Source organism: Pelmatolapia mariae, linkage group LG17, assembly GCF_036321145.2.
Source record: "Pelmatolapia mariae isolate MD_Pm_ZW linkage group LG17, Pm_UMD_F_2, whole genome shotgun sequence".
Taxonomy (NCBI): domain Eukaryota; kingdom Metazoa; phylum Chordata; class Actinopteri; order Cichliformes; family Cichlidae; genus Pelmatolapia; species Pelmatolapia mariae.
In genome coordinates this window covers 4,895,614-4,915,856 of record NC_086242.1, presented here as the reverse complement: position 1 = coordinate 4,915,856, position 20,243 = coordinate 4,895,614, and the positions used below count along the sequence as shown (strand labels likewise).

Here is a 20,243-nt window from a genome sequence, read left to right as displayed (position 1 = left end):
TGGAATAAAGAGCCCTCAGATATAACAAGCAATGAAGTGAATTCATACAAAGGTATAATGACAAGCAAATTTACAGACAATAGCAAAAGGAACCCAACCACAGTTTACATGGTTAAACTTAAGGCTCACACTGATCTTGGCTCACAAACATAAGACACAATACCAAAACTTATTATCAGAACAGAAGAAGGTCAGAACAAAAGTTGTAAGCCAAAATATTCAATTCAATACATTTTTTAATATAGTACCAAATCTTAACATCAGTCACCACAAAGTGCATTATATTATAAGGTAAGGACCCGACAATTACCGAGAGAAAACCTCAAAAATTAGACGGCACACTAGGAGCAAGCACTTGGCTACATTAGAAAAGAAAAACTCCTTTACATGTCATTGTATGTAGATTTTAACACAAAAATAATTTCACCTCCTGAATAACTTCACATCTCTTCTCTCATTTCTCTCCTGTCTCTTCACCCTTCATGTCAAGAAAAGTCAGGAGGAATCACGTCTGTTATCTCTGCCATTTCCAGTCTGTCTTTATCTCCTGAAGTCCAAAAACTCATCCAACAACTTGTATTTGAAAATAAAAATTTCCAAGAGTTTCTTTGAAAATGTATTTATTTAATTTAAAAAACTGAATTACTCTGATTTTGGACAGCGGAGGACAAAATCGGGTATTTATTTTTCAGCTAGCTAAAATGTTAGCCATTACTATCAAGCCTTTTTTTCGCAATAGTTAGCTTGCTAATTAGCCATCATCATATGAATTCATAATGTTTCTCAAAGAGTCAACAGCAGATTTACATTCCACTTACATTCTGGTACAAGTTTATAAACTGTAGGGCAGGATGAAAACAGGCATTGTATTTTTTTCATCAGATAAAATTACAATCATCCATGGCTAAGTTTATTAGCAATAGTTAGCCAGCTAATAAATGCGCAGCTAAAAACTCTGCCCTTCAGGAACTTTTAATAGCTCTTCAATGAGAAGTTCACAAAACTTTTTTCAAAAGCAAAATGAATAATTTGTAATTTCTCAGGTTATTGTGCCTGGGAGCCACTATTAAGTATGTCTCAGCTACATGGAGTACCTTTAAGCCACATTGTCTGGACCCAATCCCAAATCTGCACTACTGCTTGACAGCTTGACTTGTTTACTGTGTAACACTTTTTCTGGTAGATTGAGTTAAGAAATTTCAAGTTGGTGTAGACTCAATCTTATTCAAGCCTTGACTCAGAGTAATTAGATTAGTCTAGGATTGCCGCCCCAGGGTCATGCCTACTTCTTGCAGAGCTGTAAGCTCTGTTGCTTATGAAGGGAAACAGAAGGCTCTAGGCCTGAGTGAAATACAGCAGGCAACAGGTGGTGGGGCCAGATGAAATTTGGTGGTGGGGGATAATACTGTTGAAGCTACGAAGGGAGATGGGTCACATTGCACAGCTTTGCTACTCCATACTGAGCACATGAGTGTGTCATATGTGTGTTCGGGTTCACGGTGAGGTCCGACCACAGGTGCCCTGTCACTCTCAGGCTTGCATGAGATCACTTCTCAGGCACTTAAACTCTTCTCGCACACATGAAGATGCACAGTCAGTCAGAGCGGGGTGTGGACAAGCGAGTTCTGGATGCCTGCTAACCAGACTGGAGGTCATTTCCAACCGCACACGGACGAATAACTCACAATGGGAAGCAACATGGGGGTCGGCTATTTCAAAGCAACTGAGAAACTGCTAGGTTGGGGCTCCAGGGATTGTAAGAGAATCATCGGCGGCACGGATAAAACAAAACAAACACACAAGTGTAGACACACATTAACGTCACTCTGCAGGGCAGTGAAATTACACAGCAGCTGCTCTATATCAGACTGCTGTAATGTGCTGGAATGGAAGTGCTCATTCAGCACAGCACTAACAGACTAGCTGCTAGAGTAGCTGCTAGCCACTGTGTTTATTTGTCTAAAGTTTTCAGCACCTGCCTCTCAGTGTGTCTCTGGGAAAACAATGTTATCTCACTTACTGCAAGAAATCCATCACCTGGTATGCTTGAATACACATATCCTGCACAGATGCAATAAAATATAGAGAATATATGAAGTTATCTTTTAGAAACTGATTTTCGACTTTGATTGCTTAATGATTTTGTACACTTCCAGTGCCAAGTGAAGACATTATACCAGAGAGGCCTAGCTGCATCATCAAATAACTGCCTAAGCATGCATAATAGGTGTAGACACAATATTTTATTGTTTTCCCTTATGGTAAAACAAGCAGATCTTTACAAATTGTTAGCTTCTTAGACCGTGTGAGCGGCATATGAGCAGTAACACCAAAGAGCGCTGTGGGAGCCTGGCACTGGGTCTAAAAGTGATGGACCATGACAGAAAACATAATAAAATTTGTAAGGCAAAACTCACATTGGCCATGCACTGATGGATAGCCAATCGTAATCGACACAGTGTGACAATTCTGTGTGCATTATGACTTTTTGGCCAAGAAATAATGCAAGAACAAGTATTTACACTTTTAAAGGTTTCACAAGATGTTTGTTTCCTTTGGTTTTCCAGAGACATCTCAGGCCAGGCTATTTATAGAGCCCACCAGCTGCTAACATGGGATCACACACATGCAGAGGATGGGCTGGACCGTGGAAAGGGTGTGTCCCAGGCAGCAGACGGCATGGAAAAAACACATTCTGCGTAAGTATGCCACACACACACTCACACACAGACAGACAGACACACCACAGTCACACATAGGTGCCAACAGGTCAGCAATGTTTTAATAGACAACCCTCTGATTAAAAACAAGCTAGCAGCATGAAAGCTGTGCTGCTGGCCACTTTGGATGGAAACAGATTATTATATACACGTTCCCTTATCTTAATTAGCTGGCAATATTCTGCACTGCTTAATTGACTTGTTAAGTTCAGTAATGATAGGCAGCACGTTCAGGCTACATTATGACTCACTTATTGCACCTTTACAGTCTTACAGCGTCAATAAATATGAAAAAACACAGATTAGAGACAGACAATAGACAACAGAAAAGGAGACTCATCAATGGGCCACACATGCTTTGCAGGTGGTGAGGTCTGCAGAGGTGATAAGACCTGTTAAAGAACTGTGAGGCAAGCCACACTGGTGACAACTGACCACACACACACAAACAAACACACACACATGGATGTATACTCATAAAAACCTTATAAATGTGTCGATCAACAGTTAGTGTGCTTCCCTGACCACATTTTGCTTAAAAGCAGAGAGGCTGTCTATCTCCTGGAGAAGAACCCAACAATCAGATGATCCCCTATGAACTGGCACTCGGCGACAGTGGGAAGGAAAAAGTCCCTTTTATTAGGAAGAAACCTCCAGCAGGATCCAGCTCAGTAATATTGCAATACAATATAAAAGCGGCTCGACTATTTGTTGTGATTTGGCGCTATATAAATAAAATTGAATTGTACTGAATTGTTCTCGCTAACTCACACACTCTGTGTTTGTGGTTAGCGCTGTCGTATCAAACCCAGAGAGCTGACACACATTGTGGCCAGCAGTCACTGTGACGGTCACAACGTGTGCAAAAACAAACAAGATGCACGCATAAATGCAAACGTCTGTGGTTGTTGAAAAGTAGAAACGTGCATACGCTGCAGTTCAGCTTCACTTTGATTTACATCAACCAGTAGTAAGTAGCACTATTAAGCCTTACAGTTTGAACCTGTGTTCGTGAGGTCACGCTGTAGTCCCTTTCAACTCTGGTGGCAACTGCCTGAACAGTGTAAAAGCCAGCGCCGGTGTTTAGTCAGGGGAGGGCGGGCAGTAAAACAACAGAAAACAAACAAGACATTTGTATCTGTGGCAGCTTTCAGAGAGGTGACAAGCCCACCAGAGAGAAACACACACACACATTTCCCCCCATCAGCCCCCATTGAAAGGTAGAAGCTAACATACGCTTTCCTCTCTAACATTAGAGCACTATTTTATTCATCTTTTCATTTTAGCTTCCCCTCTGAAGATAACTCCATCCTGCTGGCATTTATATTTATTTATGACTAAAGAGAATGGCATTTGAGAGCTTAAAATGTCACAACCACAGGGGACGCCCCCTATTAGAAAAGACGGAAACCTGTAAGGAGACGGGGGGTTGTGAGAATTCTCTATATTCCAGCACAGTTAGTTTTATAGGTTGTTCTTTTAGCAGAGTCAGCTAATTTTTCCCTTCAGTTTTCTCTTTTTTTCTCTTCTGCCTCTGGTTTAGAAGAAAAAGTTTCAAATTTTTGAACCAATACAAAGCCTGTAACCTTTACTGGCTTGCAGCCAATCGCTGGGCTGAAATTCAAACAACAGCCCCTCCTTCTTGGACACACCTGAACACCTTCAGCCTATCAGGAGGGGAAAACAAACGCCAAGCTTGACTTCAGAGGTGATCTAACACAGAGACTCTTTGAATAAGGCAAGCTGGCAACGTTCCACCCTCTCGTTTTCTCTTTTCCGTTTTCTTTTCCCTGTTTTTTTCCAGCCCACCAATAGGAAACGCTGCCCAGAACAATAACTTTCAGGTGCTCTGAACTGATCTTTCTCATCTTTTTGCTAGTCCGCTCTGCCCTCTTTATGTGCTCCATTAAAACGTTTTAGCTTTCCTCAAAGGAAGCCGTCCCCTCAACAATAATCTACAACTGTTCTGTTCGTCTGTTCAGCAAGATGTCAAGTCTCCTCTCGTTTCCTCTCTTCTTCTCTCTCACGGCAACCGGCGCCAACATTGGATCACATATCAGCAGCCTGCAAACACACGTACAGACATCCTGTATGCTGAATGTGGAGGGAAAGCACACTGCAAAGAGTAACTTAGTTTTGCTCAATCAAAGGGTCATCAATCAAAAGACTTAAAGCCAGCATAGCAGAAAAAAAAAGATGAGCGGAAAAAGGACATTTGTGAGGGCAGGAAATGAATGAGAAATGCCTATGCAGCACAGTACCACCCGAAACAAGTGAAAGAGTGACCCTAAAACTAGAAATGAACTCAGTTGGACTCAGTGTGCAAATTGTTGAAAATCAAAATCGCTGTTGCTGTCTACATAAAAAAAAAATCACATTTTACTATCACATTTGAGCTCAGCAACCTTCGAGCTCTATAGGAATATATCCAGAGTCGAGTCCCAATGCCAACACATTGGTCTGCAAATGTCTGCATTTGTAAATTGGATAGCAATTACTTGCAAACTTTCAACAATCTCTCTGAGAGCGATTGCAGTTAGTCCAGGTCAGACTGCAACTGTTAGCAGAAAGGTTGCCTCCTGTCAAGTGACCTGTGCAAACACTTTGCGATCGAACGTGGTCATGAATGTGCACAAGCTGTAATCCATCGCAGAATGTGAAAAAATTCAATTTAAACACCAGACACCATCTTTTTTTTGTAGTTGCAAGGAGGTCGTTGTCCTATTTTTACTCGTGTGACTGATCCATCAGCTTGCTCTGTATTAGGAAGCATCTTTGTCAAGCTAAGTGTTTCTAGTGTTTTTTGGTTGAACTGATTTAATGTAAGTTTGCTTGGCTAACGTTATTTCAGGAAGATGGTACATGAGATGAGCCCTCGAGTTCATAGTAGTCTCAGAGTATTTACAAGATAGCTTTTATTTAGTAAAATTTGGTGTCCATGCATTGATACAATTAAGCTAAAGAAAATATGCTGTATCCCCCGCCCTTTATTATGCATCCCATAACAAAGCATGATTTACAGTTAAATGTTTAACTATGACAAAGTGGTCATTTTAAATGCAAACATGGGTTAACCAGGGGTTAACTGCAGGAATGTCACAGGCAGCAGGTTAACAGATACAGAAAGAAATAATAATTTACTGGTTCTAAGAAAAGTCTGTTAGGTCACATTATAACAGTGCCTTTTCCCCCCTCCCGGACATCTCAAAACAACTTTTTTTCTTCATGCAAGAGGTTAAATTCTCGAACTCTGACAAAGTGATTTCTGGAGGAAGAGCACAAAAGTTCAACTGCAGCCAAGCATACCTCGCTATCACAGCTCTCCCCTTCAGCACTATGGAGCTTCACTCTGCAGCCACTCGCCTGCTCATGAGTTTGAGTGTTTTCTCTCATATCTGGAAGCACTCAGCGAAAGCCCCTCTCATCTCCTGCCATAATCTGTCGGCCATATTTTTTCTCAGGTATGCCTATTTGATCAAAGTGTTGCAGAGAGAGTGAGGCTAAGTTTTGAACCCTCACACTGACACGTGGCGATAAAGCTGACAGACGAGCGGCCGTGCAATCATACGGACAGGGGGGAAAAGGGAGGGAAAGAGGAGAGAATCTCTGGACACGGAGACAGTGAGAGATAGGGAGGAAGGCAGTATTATACCACATGTTGTTTCACATGCAGTAGTTGAAAGGGAAGCTGATTAACTGCAGGGATGGGGTTATCTTGTAGCTCTCAGGGTGTTACACAAAGCACCTTCCATCCTTCTCTGACTGTAGTAACCATTAGTATTCCATCGTATTAGTACGATTCCCTTTCCTTTAATTTATATCGTTTCTTCAAGTTATCAGAAACCCCCCAAAAAAGTATACAAAAGACTCCATTCACCCCTGCACTGAGTGGTGGAGTAGGGAAGGGGCGTTTGTGAGGTATGGGTGTTGGGTGGATGGTTGAGTGCTCAGGCTGTCAGAAAGATAACATCCTGGCCACAGCCGGAGAACAGGTGGGATTACACGCAGACACACTGACTGAACCAGGGTCAGTGAGAGAACAAATCAAACAGAAGGCAAACAGGTGGGATGTCAGAGAGAATGAACTTTTGGGTCCCACGGCACAAATGTACAGCTCACATTAGAGAGCCCTCTTGCTTTAAGCTGCCCACCAGTTCAGTGGTAGTTCTCTTTTGGTCCCAGTGACAACGTATTTCCTTTGTTTTTTTGATGACTATCCAAAAATTGCTCTTATATGAGAAATAAACCATGAAGGTTTCGCTGTCCACTTCCCACTGTTATGATATTTGTCAGCAGATATCTTCCAGATAGGGACTGAATACTCTGAACAAAAGGATAATCACAGCATGGACAGTATTATCAGCAAAATACTCCAAATGTATGAAATGTACCACATCAGAGGTAATTATCTTCCTAGGATTAACCCGTGTTACAGCCTAATGCATTATAGCATTATGCTATAACACATATAATGCCAGTGTAGACTAACCTACCATGAATATTAAAAAATATTTACTTTAATACTACTGATGCTAAAAATTATTATTGGATTAGCATTTAAGCATTAAAATGATAATGTTAATGTTGCAGCTAAGGAAGCAAACGTCATCAGTCCAGCCCATTTTTACACAGTATTAATTTAACAGAATAACACAATTATTTGTCAAGTGCAACTTTCTTTAAATCCTTGATTCAAGCCAAGAAAGCAGCAACTAGACAGAAACAGTGGCAGCGGGCCTTACCAAACCAATCAGATCAGCACTGAAATGTGGTGCCAAGGCACCAGAACCACAGGAAGTAAACAGATCTGTAGCTATATTGTTTGAATCTTTATTTTAAAAGGTGTGCCTCTTAATTTTGCATAATTTCCTGGGTTTCAGTTTCAAGTTTGAAATTCTATGTCTCATGACAACCTTACTTGAACCATCTGTACACATGATTTAGTATCAAAAGAACAATTAAAAAATGCAAAAGTAGCCACATAGCCCCATGTCATGTCCACACTCAGTAAAGCCACCTTTTTTTCTCTCCTAAAAACAAAATATTTCCAAAATTGGTTTTTATAATATATTAGAAAACTTTTTTTAAAGACTGCGAAATGCTGGTTTGGGTACATTATAAAGTGGAGTGGAGTAACACTTGAAGAAACACCTGTTGTAGACCAACTTATTTTCATCCCAGGGTGTCAGATACTCTTGTTTTTGTTGTTGTGTCAGTAACACAGACAAAGTTAGGAACAAAAATGGGCATCGTACCCGAAAGTTCATAGTTTTATCCCATATAGTGTGTCATATGAGTGATACCCGATGCTGCATCTGAGAAGCCTGGCGACGTCTTGACACAAAGACAAGCATATTAGAATTTTTTTTCAGATCTTTCGTGCCAGTTTGATCTGTCCTGTTGAGTTTTTTTCGACACCTCTTCGGTGCACAACTCTGAACATTGTGGAACAGTGACATAAAACGCTATTATAACAGATGTTTTCTGATCTCAGCATTAAGTCATAAAAACCGTGGTGAACAGTGTTGTATAGATTAAATTTATATACTCTTCTTCTTGGTCCTACCCACATATCTGTAAGGGTGTACTATGGCGGAAACTCCCCCTGTATAAAACCTTTGACTTGCCACACAAGGGAGTTCAAAAGCTCCCACTGCTGTATCAACTACTCCTCCACCTTCACCTTTAATCAGAATGGACTTTCACAAGCTCTCCACAAGTGCCCTTAGTGGCAGTACTTAAGCAGAGCACTCAGGGGCATCGAGTGCCAGGCCAAGAACCCACCCGGCTAGAATATCTATGTCCCATTTAGGATCCCTGGGAGAGAAGGGGTGAAAAGAATAGAAGCACTGTTCCTTCCCAGACAATGCTAAACAAGCCCGGATAGGGAGGCTAGACAATGAAAATGAGCCCAAATGAACGCCTGGCTTGATTTTGTGCCTGAGGGTTGACTGGTATTAGTACACTTGTTAGCTCATCGCCTTGTAGACAACTGCCATAAAATGGTAATTAATCACAGACCAGGAGTGCAGATTTGGACATGAAATTGAAATCAAAGATTGAGGGAAGAAAAGGCATCTGGTTTGTTGTTGTGACAAGATTCTTGATGATACAATCATTACCTGGTAGCGACTGACATCACATTCTGGTGTTAGATTGAGAACACCCTCGAGATAGGTCGAAATGGGAGGATGGGAAGTGAAAAAGAGGAGGGAACATTTTGGGAAAACAAATTTACTCATCCACCCAGTCAATCAATGAGACATAAATTCTTTCTCTTCGAAATTAGGTAGATGTCATGTGGCGCTTACCCTTGCCTGGATCACACAAAGTCAATAATAACATTTAAGAAAGCCAAACACCAGTTTTGTTGCACGACTGGAGGAAGCCCAAGCTCGAGAGTGAGCTATCACCCAACATTAGCACTACAAATGTGCAGGCAATTGAAAGTGCTATCAAATCTCTCTCAGTGCAGCACTGCTTTTATAATTGATTTTAAAGCCCTTTAAATCCACTTAGCTGAGCACTCTGGGACTTTGGTATTTTAGTTGTCTCTGCTCTCGATCTGTCTTCCCAAGTCGTCGCTCTCCTGAGTCAGCTAATCAACTTAAAGCCCTCCATTTCAGCTTATTACAGGTTCAAAGGTCACAGCTTCCAAGCACAGTCTGGCTATGCTTTCACAAGATGATACAAGAGCAAATAAAAGGAAAAATGAGAGAACAATCCCCTAAGGCAAAGGTCTGGGCAGAGTTTTACCCCATACATTCTGCAGGTAAATTAACAAGACAGAGAAATGATCTGGGAACTGGTTCTCTGTCTTACTCTGACAACTAAGAGACAGGTTAATTGAAGACTTTATTACAAATTGCCTGTTATTTTTTATTATTCATTCAGTCTCTTCTAATCCAAAGGTTAACTGTCACACGGTTTCCTCAGGAGACCTTCAACTGGTTTCAAAGATAGATCTGAGTGCTAACTTATCAACTGTACAATAACTTTGTGGCACGTTTTAATAAATTGGGAAACAAAGGAAAGTGAATGAAGAAAACAATAACTTCAAATACTTAGCAGACTCAGATCAAGTGCTGAGATGTATGGCGAAACAGCTTGTATCAACTGAGGCAAAGAACACATCGATTTATAAGCTCTGATATAAGTCCAAACTCTGCTGGGTGGTTCTTAACATCGTATAACACTTACAGTGAGCATAATTATGGCCTGTCATGACTAGAAGGTGAAAAGAATCCAACAATGTGTGCCTTGATTTCCTGCCCTGGTTGAGTTGGTTCAACTGTCCGCTCAGTCAGGTGTATTTGGGCTCATGGGAAAGCTCTCCATCGACCTACAACACAACCACCCTTCAGTGCACACTCGAAAATAACGTCCAGTTTTAATTTACATAAAACAGTTCCTTATTCAAAAGAGAGCAATGCAACAGGGTTGGGTTACAATAGAAAATAACATGTTTTTAACAGGTGTCCAACCAATTACTCCAAACAGCCACAGGTCAAAAGTGAAACAGCAACAGAGTGACACAATGTTTACCAGTGAGCATGAATTTTCAGACAGTTTTGGTGTGCTAGACTGAGCTGCAAACTCAAGAAGTGATGATAATAGTAACTGAGTTTTTACATAAAATTACTTTTTATCTTGTTTTCATCTTCAACCTGTTAGTCATATTTCATATTATATAAAGTCCAGTTTCCTCAAATGAAAATCCCCATGAACAATGAATGTAACATTTCTTTGTGAAAGTAGAGAATATAAAGAAAAGCCTAAGGCACGGCTATGTGCAGCGTGACTTCTTGCAAGTCATCCAGTTTAGGTTGTTGTACTAATGATGCAGGACGTCGTCACCACAACTCTAACAGGCCTGAGTTCTTCAGTTCTTCCTGCAAAGTCAATGTCAGCCAACCCTACTGGAAAATTTCATATGGAAACAGACATTTAAACTGCTTCAGCCTACATACAGTTGCTGCAAGCCACTTTGCAACCCTCTACCATTTCATGCTATTCATGCTGTTTCTGACTTGATAACTGCCATGTTATTTATGGGTTAATGTTGCTGTGCTTTCTTTTTTCCTCTCCATATATGCACATGGAAAGTCGGGGAGGTCCCAAAACAGAGGAACACCACCAAATATGAATTACTGCAGATGGAATAATATTCCTATTTTAACCGAACTTGATCTCTATAAAACAGAACAGAAATAAATAAAACAAAAAATTAACTTTTTTTATTTGACTTGATGCAATACATCAAATTAAAGATATGAATTGTTGGAATTTTGCCAGGCTATTAGCACAAGAACCATGGATACATTTCCTTTGATTTAATTTCATTATGTTTTGCAGTGAGTTCTAACAATCTCCTGCAATATTCTTTTGAGCCTGTTATCAGGCAATTCTAAAATTCTATCCTTGGATATGATAGGATAGTTTTGGTTTAAGTTTGTCTATACTAAAGTTTCCTACCTTTCATATGTAAATTAGGATATGGGATGCACGCTCACAGGCGCACACACATGCAGTAATGGTCTTCATGGACAGGGATAGCTAGTAGCCACTGATGTATCACCATGGCGAAAGTCCTGTCAGTCTGTGTGTGGCGGTTGATTAGTATTAGCAGTATAAGATCTTTCCCAAGTCCCCATTCAACAGATCACAGAAAAGGTGAAGAGTCAAATGGGCCTTTCTCTGTTTCAGTGGAAGGGATCACTCAGCTATGACCAGGAATGTGTGTGTGTGTGTGTGTGCATGCAGACACACACACACATACACCCAAACCAGAGCTCTTGCTCTGCCCACACAATCTCCTCTCACACAAACATGTGCTGTCACATTTCAAGCAGCCAGTGCAAACAAATATGATTATACACATATATAAATGCAAAAAAATTTAAATCAGATTAGCATTTATCTAATTCACTACAGCGCACACACTTATTTAAATGCACATGCTGCTCTTCCTCTCATGCACTCTCTATCAGTGATCCCAATTTGATAAGCTGACAGCGGACAAATAGTTGGTTTGGTGGGAGGTGCACGCTGATCAAAAGCCTCCCAACAGGTCGGCTCGCACCGCTCTCTTAAGAGCTACCCAGCCATGAATGGCCTAATAGGACCCACGTATCCGTTACACTGACACTAGATCCCGTCTTTCTCTCTGCTTCTTTCGTTAGTTGCTGCCTTCCCTCTCTTGTCCCATCTGTCATCCTGCAAATCTGTATGTGTTATTCAGTTTTATTAGGGATGGTATTTGAGTAAAAATTTTAAGATTTGAAGTAGTAAAGTATTTTAGAAGAGTACCCATAACATTTTAAATACATCCAAAGACATAAGATAATGCTAAAGATATAACATAACATAATCATCAACTGATTTTTTTTCTGGAAATTTATTTCTTCCGTTTTTATCTCTTTGCATACTTTTCTTTCGTTGTCTTGTTCCAACTCTTTCTGCTTTCCTCCGTCTCTTTCTCTCAAAGGAGGTGTCGGGTTACAGTTATTGTTGGTGCTGGTTACTGATAAATAGGGTGCCTAGTTACCAGCCAACGCACGATTGGCTCTTTTCAACAAAGCGCAGAAGGAAAAAAAGAAGGGGGTGGGGTATACGAGGGTCGCCCAGGGAAACCATGAGACTTGTGTCAGTTTAAATAGAGAGTCGGGCAAATCTTGGAGGCATTTGCGTGTGACTGTGTGTGTGTGTTCAAATGCGTAAATGTGACTACGTTTCATCATTACCGCAGGGACAAAGCTAGGGAGACACTGACCCCTCCAACGTCCCTGAATACCGCCGTCAGCACCTGCTGAATGCCCGCTGTGTACCCCTCCACCCCTGCTGGCATTAAAGAAGCCCTGTGCCAAAACTCCACCCACAAAAACACAGGCTGCCAGAATAAAGGGACAATAGAGTGAAGTGATCTCATCTGAAGCTAAACTGTTATCACGAAAGAAGTTCACACCGATAGACATATAATACTGAAACCTAAGATGCCAAAAAAGGTAACTGGTAAATGGCATTTTATGCAGAGTATAAATGCTGAAATTATATGAAACCCATTCTTCAATAAACACTTGAATATGAGGACTGAAGCTCTCTGGTTAACTTAAGGTTAACATAAAATGCTCACACTCAGGTCCATTAAAACAGGTTAACTTGCTATAATGTTCAAAACCATTTTTTCCTGACATATTACATTGGTGCACGTTCTCATCTGAAACACTCTGTTTTAGTTCTAATCTCTTTAAATCTTCCTCCGCTCTGATTGGTCAGCAATAACATGGCATGGTTACACATTATAACTCTATGAAGATGACCTATAGGAGCTAATAGCTAACAAAACAACTGAGTTTTCGTTAGCCAAAAAGACCATCCTGGATCCTTGTTAATGCTACTGCCCATTCTTCCTTCAAGGGTGTGTCAAACTAGCCACTAGTTGGACATTATGCAAATGCATTACATAGTGATGTAGAAAAGTCGCAGAAGGACCGCGTAGACTACAAATAAGACAAAGTTTGCAGTTAGGAAAATGTGTTTTCTGTAGGAGAGCATACCTATGTTTGGCATGTGCTTGGGACTTTACAGCTTCATTTTTTTATACACAAAAAAGCCAAAGTGCACTAAAGGAAAGGGGAAAAACCCACAAAACAATGACATTCTTCTGGTAAAATGCCCTGACGTATTTATAATTTTAACGGCTAAAATTGATCTTTCAGGGATCTTTGCATACATATAGTATTTTATCTCTGACAGCTTACTTATTAGGCTAGTTTTTTCTTCAAGTACTGATCACACATAATACCACATATCCTCCCCCTTTTTGTAGTTACCTGGACCCCAAGCAAGTGGCAGGATTGCTAGTTACAAGGATGAAAAGAATAGCTGACATTCCTCATTTGCTGTTTTTACCAGGACAGGAAAAAGCAAATCAAACATGAGGGAATAAAATAACTTTCACAAAAGCAGACTGCTATAATTGTTAGTTTTCATTCCTAATTAGCCACAGTAAAAATGTCTCATCCTCTGTTCTCCTGTTGAGTGCTTGAGGCCTGGAGGTTTGCTCTCAGCCCTGCTGTCAACTTCAGGAAGTCTACAGAAATATTATAAATTGTTAATGTATTAAGCAGAACTTTGATGCTGACAGTTGAAGAGTGAAAGCTAACAATTATCAGAAGACAGCAACACAAATGCTGAGCTATCACAATCTTTAACAGACTAAGGCGTGACCTTTGAGACGCTCAGAACAAAAATCACTACGGTATATATAGTGATGGTACGCAGTTACCTCTCTTGTAGTTTTTAATGTAAAGTGGTATGGAGTGGTATGCATACATAAAACAATTAGTCTCATTGCTAGCTTCCTTTGGCTAACTCCCCTGACTGACCCACAGTAGCAACATATGCCGTATATCAGCTGTTAGTTTCTGCTAGCCAGTTGGTCTCCCAGCCAAACATTTGTTCAATCAATGAGTCATTCATGAATTCTATTTAGTGTTTAAATAAGTCAGCAAGGCAGCAAGTGAAGCAGTCAAAGCTCACTGATTCATTCATGCGTTCAGTTTATCAGTTAGTCACCAGCAAACCAGCAAGCAGTCCAAAAATGCGCTGAAACAGAGGCAGATGTCTCACTGCTGCTCGGACTCATCCGGCCCACCTGGAGCTGCTGGCTGCCAGCTGATCTCTTGATGTTTCTATCCTCCCCTGGCCCCGTGCCGCCACCCATCCGAACCACATCTGTGACATCTTACTCACTCTCATTCTTGGATTAAAGATAAAGACTGCGGAGGGGAGCTTGGGTGAATTTTTGAACCGACTGCTGTTTACATTACATGTCCGTTCTTTATTGTTAAGGCTAATAGTGGGTTTAACTTCATCGTGCTTGTTTTTGTTTTGGAGTGGACATCTTTGCTTTCATAACCAGAGAGAAACAAAGAAGCACGGCACCATTAAAAGCTTTTGAACAGAGCTCTTACTAAGACTACTCTCTGTGGAAGCAATAAGTAAATGCAGCCACGATGGGGGCTGCAGAGGGAGAGGACTAGAGGAGCGAAAACAGCAGTGTAACAAAGTGGTACGGTTGAGCGGAGAGGAATAATTCCTTCTCACCAGGAGTTTCTTTGAAGTCAGTAAAAGAGGGAATGTGCGGGTAGAAAAATGGAGATTGCCCCCCTAATCTCTTTCTTCTCTCTTCCCCCCTCCTATTCTTACTTTACCTCATTTCACTCTCTTCACTCCAACTCTTATCGCCGCCAGAACTCGCATCCCTCATCCTGTATCACTCTCCTCTTTTTCTTCTCTTAGCTTCATTTTTCTCCTCCCTTTCTCTTCTCCAACCCCGGGTCACTTAGATGTCACTGTATTGTACTGGCTGACATGCATGACAGGAACAGTGTGTGATAATGAGTCAGCTTCAGGAAAGAAAGGAGGGGTGGTAGTGAGAGGTATTAGTTTCAACAGCTTACCTGTTGAGCATCTGCTTACATGTCTACTGTATTAGACGGTATAACAAGAGTACAGTTAATTTTTCATTTCACTGGTGTCTGCTATTAATGCAGCTAAATAACACTCTAGGGCAGGGGTGTCCGACTCCAGGCCTCAAGGGCTGGTGTCCTGCAGGTTTTAGATATTACCCTGGGTCAACACACCTGAATCAAAGGATTAGTTCATCACCAGGCCTCTGGAGAACTTCAACACATGTTGAGGAGGTAATTTAGCCATTTAAATCAGCTGCCCTTGAGGACTGGAGTTGGACACCCCTGCTATGGGCCTAGGTCATCAATAAATGGGCCGCGGTCTGGATCAGGCCCCACATGCTGTTCTTTACAGTTCTTTATAGTAATCTATACAGTATAGTATGATTTATAGTATAGTAAACTCACCTGTTTGAACTGTATTAAGGTTGCTAACACTGACCAGTAGTTGCTAGCTGTCTGCTATGCATCATCTCAGTGTTTAGAAATCACTGTATGAACCTCTCCACTGACTTTTGCCTACTTTGATTGCCATTCTTGTAGTATATTATTATATTTTAGCACTATTAGATGGTAACTGTGACTGATTTACCTGTACAGTCTATGGATTCTCCTTGCTAACCAAGCTGACTAGTTAGCTAGTGTTAGCTGAGAGCTTTACCCTGCATTCCACCCTCTCATTCATATATCAGAATCAGATCGGAATCAGAAAGACTTCATTTATCCCCAAGGGGCATTTAGGATATAACAGAGCAGCATGACGTTGAAGATAAGGACAGAGCATAAACAAGCAATAAGAATGAGATTATAAATACACAGAATATACAGTATATATGGTCACTTTTGGCTCTAAAAAAGCAAGATCAAGACTTGGAGTTTGAAAACGGCAGTCCATAAATCAGTGGATGACATCACCCCATAAATACTATCCGACATATATACAGTCTATCTGCGTAGTCTAAGTCCTTATATACTCATTGACTGGAAATTGGCACATCTAGGAAACATAAGGTCATTGGCTGCTTTCTGATTAAACACATTTCCTTCTTTCCCTCATCTCATTTTTCATTCTGTCATTCATTCAAAACCTTAAGGCAATGCTAAACAAACTAATAACCACATCTCGGCAGGAATCTCTCCCTCCCTCTTTATTCTGCTACTCTCAGCCCCTTCCTCCTCTCATAGTAGGGGATTTATTAGGGTGGGGAAACAGTAAATTATGACTTTGACTAAGCTTGCAGAGACACGCCTCGACATCACACAGCCATTTAGCCGACCCCCAAAGAGACAAATTTTAATAGTCCAAAGAATTACGGCCTCAGCACTACACCTCTGTCAAATGCACAACATCATCACTCTTGAAGGAATGATTGTTATTGAAGTTTGGAAGTTGTGCTATGACATGTTTTAATTCTTTCAAACAGAGCGGGGAATGGGTTCTAGGTAAAATAAGAGAAGTGTGATCACTGTAATAACACTCAGGACCTTAGGGTTTTTTGGTTCAGGTGTGTGTGTGTGTGTGTGTGTGTGTGTGTGTGTGTGTGTGTGTGTGTGTAAGCATGCTGACTGAACAGTAGGCGGACAAGAACATTTTATAAGGCGTCTCCATTGTTTCTTTGGAGCAATTTGCACAATTATATCTGCATTTCCTGAAAACACACTACGTGTATGCAGATAAGGATGACTGTACATGCACACACAAGCACGCACACTGTCAAATTATGAGGATGTTTCTTGGTTTTGCTTACAGGTGAAGTCATTCCTGTGGTAAAAGCTGGAATGCTGAGATTATTAAAAAAGCCAGCGAAAGACATCCAAACTATGCCTGTTGATCCTGCACTAACTACAGCTAACAAGATGTTGCTGAATCAAAGTGGGAGGTCCACAGTTTAAGACCGAAAAAGAGAGAACAACATTGAATTTGTACAGTTGTAGAAAATAGTGGGTAGTTGTATCTGTATATTCAGCCAGTATGTCTATGTCAGAGAGAAGACTGCTGTGGTCTGGAGTCATCCACACTGGTTACAGCAACCCTAGTCACAGTTATTAATGTATCCACAGAATGTCAGATATTTGCTATATTTGCCAAATGGTGGGAAAGAGTGAAAGATTTATTGTATTACCCTTTACAACTAGTGCAGCTGGGACTTTTAGAGAATGGGATTTCTCAATCTGGAACGTTGGGATTCCAGCTGGAATATTTAACAAGATTAACAGTTAAGCCAGTCACGAATAAGAGCTAGCTAGTGATGTGTCAGGCTATATTAGTAATGATCATAGTAAGGATAGTAAAAACTGTATAGTAAGGATCTCATTAGTTTTGTAGCTATGTACTGGGAAATTCAAATATAATATGTCATCTGGTAATGATAACTAATAACAAGTAACTAAAGTTATTGGGATCCACACTTATATATGGTAAATGGCCTGTATTTGCATAGCGCTTTACTTAGTCCCTAAGGACCCCAAAGCGCTTTACATGTTCAGTCATCCACCCATTCGCACACTGGTGATGGCAATAGGGCTGCCACGATTAGTCGACTAGTCACGATTACGTCGACTATCAAAATCGTCGACGACTGATTTAATAGTCGACGCGTCGTTTGAAGTTTTGTAAGATCACAAAAGACGCAGGAATAAGTAGTAGGATTTAAGAGTGTAATAACGGACTGAAACAGAAGATGGCAGCACTGCGTGTACAAGGATGCCAGCTGCCATTAAACCCCGAAGAAGAAGAAGAAGTAGCTCTGTCCCAGAATTCATAGCGCAGCCCAGCTCAGTTTCCAACAATGGCGGCAGCTAGTTAGTTTTAATATTACTCTTATTATTCTTTCTGGGTCACAAAATAAACGTTTAACATATTTTCAGGCGAGAAAGTAACTGTGTAAACCTCAAATATCTGCTCAGTTTATCAAGACACCACATATTTTCAAAAGCGCTCCGACGTTTTCGGAGACGTCTGTTACCCACTAGCTTGATAGCTAGCCGGGGGCAAGGCTCACTAGAGCCCGTGAGAACACCGGACTCCCGGCAAATCGTTTTCAAACCCACCGCCGTCTTTCGCTATTCAGGTTAAACATACATAAGTCACTTAGATAACTTAAAAATGTTATTGTTTGGCTTTTTTTAGTATTTTAATTGTTCCTGAGTAAATCGGTTTGGCTGAGATTAAAGTTATAGTTTTTACACAGCTGAATAAACGTCAAGCAGACAACTGGTTATCAGAAGTGTGAGATGCTCGAGAATATACTCCGGTGTCCCGTTATATTTTAGATAGCAAGGAGTTTATTAAACTTCACCGAAACAATCTGCAAATTTCATTAAAATTTAATAAACATCTTGTCTTTATTTTTAGTTAGCACATACCTTAAACACTTAAAGCTGTAAGTTAATGATAGTTATATAAGAGCAGATGCGTGCTGGTGCAATAAGCTGTACGTTTTACGTCCAATGGATGCATGATCTGATTAGTCGACTAATCGCAAAAATAATCGGTGACTAGTGACTATCAAAATAATCGTTTGTGGCAGCCCTAGATGGCAAGCTACATTGTAGCCACAGCCGCCCTGGGGCGCACTGACACAGGCGAGGCTGCCAGACACTGGCGCACCGGGCCCTCTGACCACCACCAGTAGGCAACGGGTGAAGTGTCTTGCCCAAGGACACAACGACCAAGACTATCCGAGCCGGGGCTCGAACTGGCAACCTTCCCATTACAAGACGAACTGCCAACTCTTGAGCCACAATCGCCCCTATATGGGCCGATATTAGCTATCTGCCATGGTATCAGCAAAAAAGTCAGCACGAAACAGAAGAAAAACATTTGAGTCATTAAAACATTTGCATCCCACACACTCACTTACCAAAATGAATTATGGAATAAAAACGTATAGCTGTGCTACGTAGCAACAATGTGAGTGATCAAGAGAAAACTACAGAGTACTGCTGTGCAACACATGACAGCTCTGAGGTATGCCAGTGTGTGATACCTGCCCACAGCTCCTGTCATCGCTTTAGTAATAATAGGCCATTTCCACTTTATCAGCCCTGCAGCTTTTTGGACCCCACTGACTGAAGAAAAGGTACAGAGGCGAAGACTAGACTGTATATGTGTTCATGTTAATGTGTGTGTGTGGCAAATGATGATCATCACTAAACCGACTTCCCCCTGAAGCAAAACCACAACTAACCACAGCACTGCTCTCTCTTATTTTATTGATAACATCTCACAAGTCTTGAGTCATGCCAGTTTATCCTCAGAAAGCACACTATAGATCACTTGGGAGTAGAGACATCATAAAGGCACAGATGGTCCTCATGTGTGTTTGTACACAAAATCTGTGGAAAAGGTGTGCAACGGAAAATGCTAGGTTTGTTTCGACGTGCCTTTCCTGACCTTAAAACACGCCTCGTTGAGCAAATAAGAGCACAAAGCAACACAGCTCAAAGAAAATCTGTGTATTTCTTCAAGAGCTTAAAAATCAGGCCAACTTATGGAGTCAGAGTCATGAATCATCAACAGCCAATCAGATGTCAAGGCTTTGTCTTAAAAAGAAAGTTGTATGTACAGTATCTCATTAAACCTTCAACTAAACATTATGCAAAGCAATGATATTCTTTAACTGCTGCTTAACATATAAGTCAATGCTATGCACACTTTATGGATGATAAACTTGCTTTGATTTTATTTTCAAAGAATCTGCTGATTAGTTTCTTTTATTCAGTAAAAGAGTTTCTTTAAAAAGAATGAATAAAAATGTTCCCATTAATGGAAAAGTACAATTAAAATTGCTCAGTCTGCAAAATACAGTTTACACATGCTTCGATTTCTTTTCTAACCTGTCTTGACTATTAGGGGGACTTTACTGCTGCTCTCTGTGTGAGTGTTGGAAGAGTGATGGATCTGTTCTGGACGTTGCAGTGAACAGCAGTATGTCAGGCATTGAGAGACAGCTGTTGGACCCCCAGTAAGGAAACTGTAACCAATAGACTCTGGAGCCAAACCAGCTCATTCCTCACATCACACACATGGATGAACTCTGAAAGCGTC

At 40.8% G+C, this 20,243-nt stretch overlaps 1 protein-coding gene across 1 annotated transcript in view; it reads right to left on the bottom strand.

The window, feature by feature from the left end:
• The window catches only part of celsr1a (cadherin EGF LAG seven-pass G-type receptor 1a), a 97,930-nt gene that overhangs the window by 57,877 nt on the left and 19,810 nt on the right, over positions 1-20,243 (bottom strand). The gene's annotated exons all lie outside the window — the stretch shown is intronic.